Raw genomic sequence first — 12,208 nt, 5'->3', positions numbered from 1 at the left:
TTATGATTCAACGCGAGAGGTACTCATCACCGGATTTGGTTTTAGGGAGACACAAATGGGTGTCTACAACGTTTTCAATGTGTCTAACCCAAACCGACGAATACAACACTTTCATAGTATTAATAAGGCACGTGATGTAGGGTTTTTTCTCTCAAAAAATAGAAAGAATTCCATTCTATTTATAATAAAGTACACCGGGCCTACCTTTCCACACAAACATACACCTTCTTTACAAATCATCTCATCATAGCTCAACCATGTCTTTAACCTCGACAACAAGTGAACTTAATGTTAGAGTACCAAAAAACCACTATATTTCAAACATTAAACAATATTATTATTTTGAATACAAATAAGATAATAAAACAATTTCCCCTCAACAAACACTATTCGAGAATAGAAGATAAATATAACGCGGATGGATTATATTTGTACGGGAAACATGCATTTGGAAGCCTTTTCTGAACTCAGATCATTCTCTGTTGTATAAACGCCAAAGTAAAATAACCCCCCTGATGTATAATAGACCTTCAAAATCTTACCGGTAACAATGGCATTATCTGTAACAAATGTATCTCATCCTTCATGAAGAATCACTGGTCGACTAGATAGATCATTAGTCTTTAAAATAGTTACATTCCACGCACGATTGTAATTACCACGCATAACTCTGACGGATCAGAAGTTTGCTTGAGTAACGATCTCCATTTTGCAGGAAGTGCCTATATAATGACAACCATAACATAAGTACATGCAAGTATTCTTTTTATTTGACTCTTAAACGACATGTTAGTGTAGGAATGATTGATATTATAACTTACCAGACTAGGGGTGAGCATAAAAAGATACCCTGTAAAAATTCCAAGAACCGGAACTGGAACCGGAACCTGTTGCACCAGGTTCCTGAAAATGGGAACCGGAACCAGAACCCGTGTTGAACAGGTTCTTAGAAAATTGGGGATCGGAACCAGAATCTACAGGTTCCGGTTTCAATTCAAGATACCCAATATTATAATATACGGCTATTTCACCAAATGCCACTGAGTAATTTAAAAATTCACCAAATGTTATCGGGTTTTCAAAATTCACCAAATGCCACTAACAAACATTATATTGTCATGGCGTGCCATTAATGAGGTATGGCCGTTAACTATCCGTTACTATAACCCATAGTTCACCAAATGCACTGACTATTTTTAATTTTTATGAAGTGCCATTATTTGTATACATTATTACACAATATACCTATGATAACGACTAGTTAGTTTCACCTTTTTTGAATTTTTTTGGGGTAAAATAGTCGTTACACCCAATTTATTGTATAAATTTGAATGTACAGCTAAATTGTTCTGCCATTCTAGTTTTTGAACATTAGAAGTCAACGGAGTTGAACAATTTAGAGCGATTGAACGACGGAGCAGATTTTCTCAACCTCGCATACGCGCCCAATCAAGTGGTGATGACCTGATCGGGCAGCAATTCAGTGAGTTTTACCCTCATCTCGCGTTCGATCGGGTTGCGTTAATGGAGTTTAGTACTCCTTGATTTGCTCTTATTACTAGTTTAATTAATTACAGCACCATTTTCTAAGCAAATAATTAAACACCATCCAATTTGTCTCAAATACTCTAAATTATTCAACACTGTTGACTTCTAATATTCAAAAACTATGGCATAACAATTTAGCCGTGCATTCAAATTTATACAACAGATTGAGTGTAACGGCTATTTTACCCCAAAAAAAATTCAAAAACTGTGAAAGTAACTAGGCGTTATAATTCATTATGTCATAGGTATATTGTGTAATAATTTATATAAATAATGGCATTTCATGAAAAATAAAAAGTAGTTAATGGCATTTAGTTAATTAAGAATTATAGTAACGGATAGTTAACGGCCATACCTCATTAATGACACGCCATGACATTATAATGTTTGTCAGTGGAATTTGGTGAACTTTTAAAAACCCGATAGCATTTGGTGAATTTTTAAAGTACTCAGTGGCATTTTTTGAAATAGCCGTATAATATACTCACTAACTTTTTCGCGGATTTTTTAATAAAAAACTGTTTGGTCACTAATTTATAATGTTTGCAACTTTGATATTCAACCACCCCACAGAAACAGTCATAACATCTCCATAGATACCAATGAACTCGAGAAGTAATCAAAAACAAACACACAACACATAGTGTTTTCCTCCAAAGTTAACACCAGCACCTGAAGGTTTAGTTTACAATTACATCGTTAATTAAGAGTTATTCCTCCTCCCACCCCTACGATCTTTTAGGACAATGTCCTCTATCTGCTCATGGAGATCATTGTGGGGACTTTACCCATAGTGTGGGAACAAACTAACCCGGAGTTGACACACATTATCCTGAGATTGCAAAACACAAGGAACATTGTCATTATTTACTATAGACACCTAAAAATGTCTCCCTAAAACCAAACCTGATGATAAACGACCTTTCACCTCCATCATTGGTCAGGTCTAGTATTTAATCTTGGGAGTGCTTAAATCCATATTCAATCCCATACGTCTCATAAATCAAGCCAATTCTTAGCCTATTTTCCCAAACCATAACTTATTTTCCTCTTTTCGTGTCCACATCACAAAACTGAGCTAAACAGATTTTGTGGCCCTATAATTTTGATACAAATATTTTTTTAGATAGACCTTGAAATAAACTTTCCAATGGTATATCATAAGCCCAAAACACTAAACTCTGCCCAAAACCAACATCCTTTCACTACAAAGGCCATATCTTAAAATCTATAAAAGATTTTGACCTGATTCTAATTGGGTTGAAAATTAGACTTGATAAGATTTCCAACGATATATTATATTCCTTATACTAAGTCACAAACCAAGGCGTGAAAGGTAAAACCGACTAAGAGTTTGACCCCAAATAAATTCTACTTTTATTTAACTTAATTTCTATTTGAATAACATATTTATTGAAGTTACTAACAAATTTTTCATAATGTAGAGATTTAAAGAAACGTAGAACGTGAGTAATTTATTCACTTAATTACTCTTATTTTTATTCTTTATTGCTAATATCATAACTAGGTTTATTATTATAATTTGATTTTATTAACGATATTATTGTTAAATTGCTTCCAATGTTGATGTTTATTATTGATCACTATATTGCATGTTTAAAGGAAATATGTAATTAAAAATCATGCCTAATAAGATAATTTGGACAATCGGTTTAGGTTCCTCTTTAATCTTGTTATTAATTAAAGTGATCACTAATATTTTAGAATTATGTGTTGCCTTAATATTCAACCAATTTAGCCTAATATTAGTTTCAGCAAATTGAATCTTTGTTTGCATACCATTGAGGTCGCAGGGAATACTTTTCTCTATAAGAATCGAGTAGAGGTCAATACGGGCGAAACTCCATGACTCACTTCGTACCATCATCCCCAATTCTGCTTTTGGTGGTTCTGAACCATACGGAGTTAGTAATCTCATGGATTATGAATGGGGTGTAACCTTCACAGGTCAATCGTTGTTGCCTATAGGTGTCTCTTATCGTGGTTGCCTTATAATGATCCGTGAATGATTTACAAGTTCCTTAAAAACTTGTTGTCTCTTATCGTGGTTGCCTTATAATGATCCGTGAATGATTTACAAGTTTCCTACTTTCCTTATCCCTGATCTTATATGTCAACGCCACTAGTAAGAACGACGTCATAAATTCCTCATGGTCCTCCTCTGACTAAAGCTTCATCAGATTGCATGAACTATCAACTGGACAAAGGGATTTTGAAGCTTCAACCAAAGATATAGTCCCCTTGTTTGACCCAATTCCGTACCTATTAATAATCATATTCACCTTCTTTGACTCTTTAACACAATCCATGTCCACCCCTCTAGGAACCGTCATTTTCTCCATTGGTATTCCAAGGATTGAATACACTTGGTTCGGACCCAACGGAAAAACTCCACCATCACCAAACGTTAGGGTCCCATCACTCCTCACTCTAGTCATCAGCCACTAACAAAACTGGCGAGGAGTGTTCTTCATATCCAAACTCAACAAACTTTCAAACCCCATCCTTTTCACCAAGTTCATCCAACGAGTGTTCTTATGATTTTGGCACCTTACTCCTTTTGGATTCTCTTGCCTGACCTGCACCCATCTTCCCACTAGTAGGAAAATAGTTATCTGTAAAGGGAAAAAAAGGCTTATCCGTAACGGGCAGCGGGCGTTATGTATGCCACCGTTACGAATAGCTAGTGTTATTTGTAACGAGAAGTGTCCATTACGAATAACAGGTTATCCTTAACGGGCATTTCAAGTTGGGTCGGTAATTCGTGAGATCCTTCCAGCAGCGGAGGATGAGGAGGGGATACCGTTCGTTCCAGAGACGGTTGAGTCGGTATGTTCCCTATGCATAAGTATTTATATATATTTTTTCATATAAATTTTTGCTAACTGTCCTTATCTTTTGGAACAGGTTCCGCGAGAAACCGTGAACGGTATGGTGAGGACTTTGCGCGCTTTGTGAGCTGCTTATCAGAGAGTTCTCCTTACTTTGTATTGTCGTGATCATCGGATGGTCGCGATAAGTTTATTTTTTTTTCTTTTAACGAAGTTATCACACGTTTTATGTATTAATCTTCGTTTGGATTTTGCAGGATGTACAACAGCCGTCTGGGAGTCGCCGACCATCCTGACTTCCTTTGTACACACATTTTTTATATTAGGAAACAAATGTATATATTTTTTTGTTGTACATATGACACGTTTTTTGTATATATGTCATTTTCTTTTGTTTCCAAGTGTACATTTTCTATTTTATTTTTTATTTTTTTTATTTTCTACCTTTATCTCTTTTTTTTATTATATAAAAAAAATTTGCAAAAATTTTCCGAGGGAGGGAAAGGTTTCTGACTTACCCCCCTCGAAAAAAAAGTAAGCAAGGGAATAGAAAAGAGAAAGGAAAAAAGAAAGTAAAGGAAAATAAAAAAGAGAATATGAAAAATAAGAAAATAGTAAGGAAAAGGACACAAAGGTTAGTAAAAGGTAAGCGTATGAGTTGTGTTAAGATCTCGTGGGATTCTGTCATTATGTAGTCTAAAATACGGAAATAATCCTAACTCACATGTTGCGACACAGCAGACGCGCGCAACTGTAGGAGTTGTACGCGGCTGTCGTGCGCATGTGAATTGGTTGCGCGCGTACATCGCGCGCAACTCATGAGTTGCGCGCGACACTTGCTGGTGAACTTTCCTTCGAGCGAAAATTGCCAAAATTTTGCCCCTTTTGGGTCTAGTTAAACGCGATTTCGTGTAGGCTTTTAAGTTTCTCGCATTCATTTGCTTAGTAATAAGAATCTAAAAAATTAATCTCTCTAAATTCTCTCTCTCTCTTTTTTTTTATTTGAACAATGGTGAAAACCTTTGAACAACGCTTGAAACAATGGGTCACCTCCCTCTCAACCGAGGATAAACTAGCTTTCAAGATTTACCACCTAGACCCTTTATTGAACTATATGCAACTAGTGATTAATTTTGATTTTCTTCATGCAGCAGTCAACCATTAGGACTCTAACCATCATCTTTTCTTGTTTAAAGAGGACGAGATTGTCCCACTTCCCGGCAAGTTTGAGGCCTTGCTAGGCTTCCCTACAAACACTCTCCTTATGACCTATGCGCCTACCTTGTCGGATTCCAAACCTATATTCCAAAGATTTTTTGGTTTGTCTGACAATGATATGACTAACATTGGAAGTGAAGAAGGCGGGAATTTGATCCAATTTATTAAACACTTCGTCGCCCCTCGTGACAACATGACTAACAACGCTTTAAAATTGGTTCTTTATGTTATTGTCTTGTTGTTAATTATTTACTTAGGACAGGAAAAGAGTATGGAAATTATTCCATGGTGTCCATAGTAGAGCAAATAGAGGGATGTCATTCACCCGCTCCTTTGGCTTTAGCGGAAACCGTTCTATGCTTAAATCGCCTTAGAGGAGACCCTAACGAAAACGGTTTCACGGGAAGTCCACTCCTATTACACATACGGTTTTTTTTTACGTCGTATTCCAGCGCAAGTCATGAAGTGGCGCTGGTACTACCAGCGCAATCTTCTGCGATGCGCGCGGTTGGCACGCGCAACTGATTTTGATGCGCGCGCAACCTGCTAATGTAAATCGCAAACTAATTTTTTTCTTTTTTTTTAAGATTTGGCTCATGGAGCATCTGCGAATTGTTGATCAGCCACAAAATCTTGAACCTAACGGAGTAAGGACATTCCCTGGACGTTGAATTCTTTACAAGCATAAGAATGAAGAAGAATGGACGTCATTTTTCTGTCACGGGGTTCCTAACATACGCTTTGTGATTCCTTGGTGGAACATAAGTAGTATGGTGGGAAATAGTTTAAATTACCCTTATATTAGGCTTCTAAGCCTATCTACAACTTATATTTTTACTTGTAGGGTAATGAGACAATACGGGATGGAACAAATCATTCCCCCACATGATTGTGATGCCCTAAAGATGTGATTTTTAAACCCGAAAGAATTCCTCGTTGGATGGAGTATTGGTCAAGTCTTCCTAGGTGGATAGTACAAAATCCTACAGCGAGTATTGTATTATCTTCCTTTTACAAAGCTTGGATGAATGCGGCGGATAAGGGCGAATTAAATAAGGCTTGATCTGAACTTCAAGCCACCACCACTCGTAATCCACCTAAGCCTTTGATGAACACTACTATTCCTCCTAGTGGCCAAAACAAAGGAGTGAGACCAATTGTTTTTGTACTTCTTCTATTTTTAATACAACATCAGGTTTCATTCGTCGAAGTTTTTGTTTTACTGGTTTTGAGGTAGGGTTCAAGGGAATGGTATGTTCCGCGATTTCCCTATTATTCCAGGCAAGTCCTGTATGACCAAGTGAACACGGCTTCGAATTCTTTGAGCGTCGATATGAGGGTCGATCGCTCTTCCGGATTTAGAGTTAAGCCAATTTTGACTTCTCTTTTGCTTTCATTGGTTCCTATATTAACTATTTCAGTTTCTTCAATGATAGGGTTCTTTTGTTCTCGTTCATTCATTAGTTCAACCAATTTATTAATGTCATCATCTTTATTAGATTGACTGTTATAGCATTCAAAAGATTCAAGAGAAGGCATATACTCGAAAATAGAGCTTATATTATTAAATTCAAAAGAGAGTACATCAAGAGAAGAATCCTTTTTGGGATCCTTATCCTTAGAACTAGAAAATAAAGATTCAGTAATGGCCACAAGGCCTAAATTTTTAGCTTCCTTAGAGTCTATACTAGATTCATCGTCTGATTCTTCAAACATCTTCCCTTCACTTGTGATGATCTCCAATTTATCGCCTTTGTGATTGGTCCATTTAAAGTATTTCCTCCATCCATGCTCAAAGATTTCATTAGAAGAGGTAATCAACGAGGTTGGGTCAAAAGCTTCATCTTAGATGGCATTCTGATTGGTCAATGTAGTGACGTGATTTTGCTCTAGTCCAAATAGCAAGTTAAATGATTGCCAATCATAGCACCTTAGAATTGGGTGTTTTTGATTCAATGATTTTAAGATCAGTCAAGAAGTAGCAATCGTGGAATATTTCGAATCCAGGCTTCTTGATTCCTTCCAAGACTATGGTTTTGGAAAGTCGTAGCATGGGTAATATTCTCCCTCCCTGATGAATTGTCCATTAAGGGTTCGTTGGTAGGATGGAAGTAAAGTGACTATCCCTTTCTTGTTGTTGTCTCTACGTGTTTTGTTTTTTGCATCGTGAGACTCTAATTCTTCTTTGGTTGGTTTATATCCCAATCCAAAGGACAAGCTTTTCTTTGGGATAGGAAGTAAGAGGGATTTCTTCATTCCCATTCCCAAATGCATCCTAGGAAAGTAACTACTCTTAAATAAGATGTTGTTTACTATCTTGGTAGAATATGGATCAAGCTTGAATGATTCTTCAAGGCTTTCTTCCATTTCGATTGTGTAGATTGGCTCTGTGCCAAATCCCCACATGTCCTCTTCATCATTATCATGGTTTATTTCCAAATGTGATTGGTCATTTATGGCTATTGAGTGGAGAAGCATGTATAGTCATAGGAAGCCCTTGATAGTTCAACCTAATCATTTGATGAAGTGAGGATGGTATTGCATCAAGCTCAGTACCCAAGGACGTCCAAGTAGAAGGTTGAATGTAGGTTTAATGTCCATAACATGGAATTCAACTATATTTTGAATCGGGCCTATGGTAATTGGTAGCTTAACAGTTCCACACACCGATCTTCTCGAGTTGTCGTAGGCCCTAATACTTTGTGTTGATGATTGAAAGTCTTTTTCTGGATTAAGGCCTAAATATTTCGCAGTTCGCAATGGGCATACGTTTACAGCTGACCCATTATCTACCAAAGTAAGAGGGATGATGTATCCCTTGTACCCCACAGTTAAGTATAATGCATTATTGTGGGTAGTGTCTTTTGAAGGCAAATCATCATTAGTAAAAATGAATGATTTTTCGGATTTTTCGCTAGTAAGCAAGCTAACGAGATCCTGAGTGGTCGTGTCTGTGCTTACAGACAAGGCCGTTAGAAAATTCATAAGAGAATTCCTATGTTCTTTAGAAGTACTTAAGAGTTCCCAAATGCTAACATTCGCCTTGGAATGGTGAAGTTGTTTAACCAATGGATCTTCTACCTCAAGTGGAGGTGGTATTGTGTTTTGCATTTGACCTTGAGTTTGACTTTGTATGGTTGAAGATCCATTTGGTGGTGGTGGTGCTTGATAAACTCACCCAGAACGAGTTAGATGATCTACCTCATTTGGATTAGTCGTAGGACTCACAAACCAACTTTCTTCTAGAGGCTTTGGATTTGCCTCCATTTCAAGATGTTCCACGAGTTGTGCTTGATGCCATTGTTCATCCAAGGAGAAATTTGATAGGTTTTGTGACTTCCCCAAGAAATGATCCCAATCAAACGCTTCATTTGTCTCATTTTGTAAACAAGATGGAGGTGGGACAGCGGCATACTTAGAGACATATAAGTCTTGAAAGTCGTCGCCCCATAATCCACATACTTCGTTAGTTGCCCCTATGAGTATTGTGGCTAGAGGTTTCTATAGGTGTGATATAGTCCAAAGGATTGAACGTACCACTTCCCATATAATCCTCATCAATATGAAACACCCCTAATGGGGATGCATTATTGTTAGGTTTAGGCGTGGGAATTCTACCATCGTCTACTAAATCTTGTATTTTGTGCCTTAAGGCGTTGCAACGTTCAGTATCGTGCCCAACGCCCCTATGATAAGCACAATTAGCATTACCATCCCATTGAGGAAACCTTCTTTCTGGTGGAGTGGGTGGTGTTGGCCCTGTTGGCGCAAGTAAGCCTTTTTCGCTTAATTTTTCTAATAACTCTTTATAGCTTACAGGAAATGGTGTAAATTTTCTTTCTTTTGTCCACCTCCTTCTAGGATCATTATTATTGTATTGATTGGTATTATTATATTGCGTGGTGGTCACAAATACATCAATAGAGGATGATGTATTATCATTCCTCTTTTTGTAGTTATTCTTAGGTTGATGATGATAATGGGGTTTATTTGCTTTTTCTTTAGCAAGATCATCTTCAATCCTAGTACCCACAGAATAGACCTTTTGAAAAGTGTCTAAACCAAGGTAGTGTAGATGTTTGTTGTACTTTTCATGACAGTTGTCGATGAATTTTTGTACCAACTCGAGTTTGGGTGGCCTTTGGGCAAGGTGGGTCGCCTTTTCTTGCCATCTACCATAGAAAGCAAGGAAACCTTCATCGTCGCCTTGCTTAAGCATTTCAAGCTCACGTAGAGTCGATTTGAACTCTACGTTACTCTCATATTGGGTAATGAAAGCCGAAACTACATCTTCCCATATTTTTTTAAATTTTGGATCCAACCCATAGTACCATTCTCTCGCGGTTGGGTCTAAAGATAAAGAGAAAGTCAAAGCATAAAGCTTAGGATCAACTCTCTTTAATGCCATGGTGCCAGTAAAACACATTAAGTGGTTTTGTGGACTATTGGTCAGCAAGTCCGTAGCTACGAACTTTTCTGGCAAAGCAAGTCCTGAGGGAGGAGAAAACTTTTCTGCGTCGAAGTACTTGTTCCCCATGGTGAAACGAAGAACAAGCTTCTCTAACGACTTTGCTTTGACGGATAATTGTTCCATCTTTTGTTACAAGGCTAGAGCCTCTGCATTTTTCTTTTCGGCTTTTTCAAGTTTCTTAATTCTTCTTTCCTCGGCCTCTTGAGACTTTTCTTCTCTTAATCAAGCAATCTCTTCTTGGAGTTGTTCGATAGTCGACATTGTTGTTGGACTAGGACTAGTTGTCGAGGGGATCGGAAGTGGTTTGAAAGAGGTGGGTCATTTGATGATAAACGTAGAATACAGGCGCCTGGGAGTCTTCATTCCCAAGCTTGAGAACCGGCCCTAAAGGAAGTACGAGAGTATAAGTGAATCGATACGCTTGTTTAAAAGATAAAAAAAAGAAATAACGCAAAATATATTCGAACGAATAACATCACCCTTAAAAAATTCTCCGATAAAGGTATTGTTTGAACGAGTCGACTTGTTTTTTGAGAAATCTAATCGACTCGTAATAGTGGGCGCACGCAAGAGATTGAGTTGCGCGCGGATGTCGCGCGCAACCAAATCTGTTGCGCTAGTAGGGGTCGCGGAACTTATTAGGTTGCGCGCGCCACCTACTCGTAAAATTTATTTTTTTTTTAATTCGAGCGCTTCTTTTTTTTTTTGTCATCTTTTTTTTTAATTTTTTTTATGTTACCCTTCGAATATGACTCAAATTTACGAAGAGACTACTTCGTAATTGGGAATCTAGACCGAAAAAAAGAAAAAAAAAAAAAGAAGAAGACTATCCTAACACGTTGCACATAGTCACATAAGCACATAAAGCATATCATAAGCCAAGATTCACGTATTTCCATTCTAAGGTCAAAGAGGCTTGGGTGTCCAAAGGTACCATATCTTAAGAAACAATGGACAAATCAATCACTCAACGTGTTGACTCATGACATCGTCCTCCCAACATTTTGTTGGTGATATGGGTGGGATGATTGTTATTGATTTCGGGATAGAAGCCTAGTGTTGGCGACCCCTAATCAATGAGCCAATCCCTAATTGTTAAACTGTGTTATACTTATGCATGATGCAATGTTTCTTGTTTAGTTTTTACTTTTGCGCAAAAGGAAGATATTATGCGTTCGAGTCTCGCTATCTAACTAGAGATTATCCAAGTTAATTCTCGTTATAACCCATAGGCAACCTAGTGTTGGAAACCTTGGACCATAACTAAGAACTAATCATGTAACCTTTAAGTCCCCAGTGGAGTCGCCACTGTAAGGAGGGTGATCCCATCATAGGGGGTCCTTCCTTAGATGCCCATGGCCACTTAAAAGCCTAGGACTTTACACTTGTTAGGGTGTATTAGGATTTGAATTCCTAACTGTGTGGGAGACCTTGAATTAGAAATGATACTCTCATCACGCTTTTTTGTAAGAAACAAGTAGGAGTCGCCAATGAGTTTTAGGAAAACTCATAAACCTCGTTCATGCCTTTCTTCCATGTGGAGTTCATGGAATAATTAGCACAAATCAAAAGTTTACCCATGGCCAAATTGGTCTACATAAATCAGAAATGAGTTCGGGAGCGAAGGTACTAAAATAATGATCCTTTTAGGGAGGAATCACTATTCTAGCCCTAGTACGGTCTCTACTAGCTCTTCCTTTTTTCAATTTCATTACCAAACAATATATGCAACGCGATACCTAAAACTAAGTTAGTTGATTTTATTTACACACGTTAATTCACGTAGGAATTACATTGCAATGTCGTTATTCTTTATTTAATCAAATTCGTGAAAAGAACAAGAAAATAAACAATATTCTCCTTGGCTTAAGTTATCAACCAACAATTAATTATCCAATTCTAATCTTTATTTAACGCAAGATACTATGTGAAAATAATTAATTAGCCCTTTAAAGATGATCAAACAATACTAATTAATTAATTAAGGTTCCTTTAAAGAAGCAAATAAATGTGATTTATCTAAGTGCTCGAAAATTTACCACTTCTCTTTGCTAGATCTCCGTTTAGAACACTTATGGACACCTTCTTCTTAGTGGAACCTCCACCGTAGTAACAAAAG

This window comes from Chenopodium quinoa, unplaced genomic scaffold, assembly GCF_001683475.1.
Source record: "Chenopodium quinoa cultivar QQ74 unplaced genomic scaffold, ASM168347v1, whole genome shotgun sequence".
NCBI classification, from domain to species: domain Eukaryota; kingdom Viridiplantae; phylum Streptophyta; class Magnoliopsida; order Caryophyllales; family Amaranthaceae; genus Chenopodium; species Chenopodium quinoa.
Note: the sequence above shows the minus strand (reverse complement) of the source record.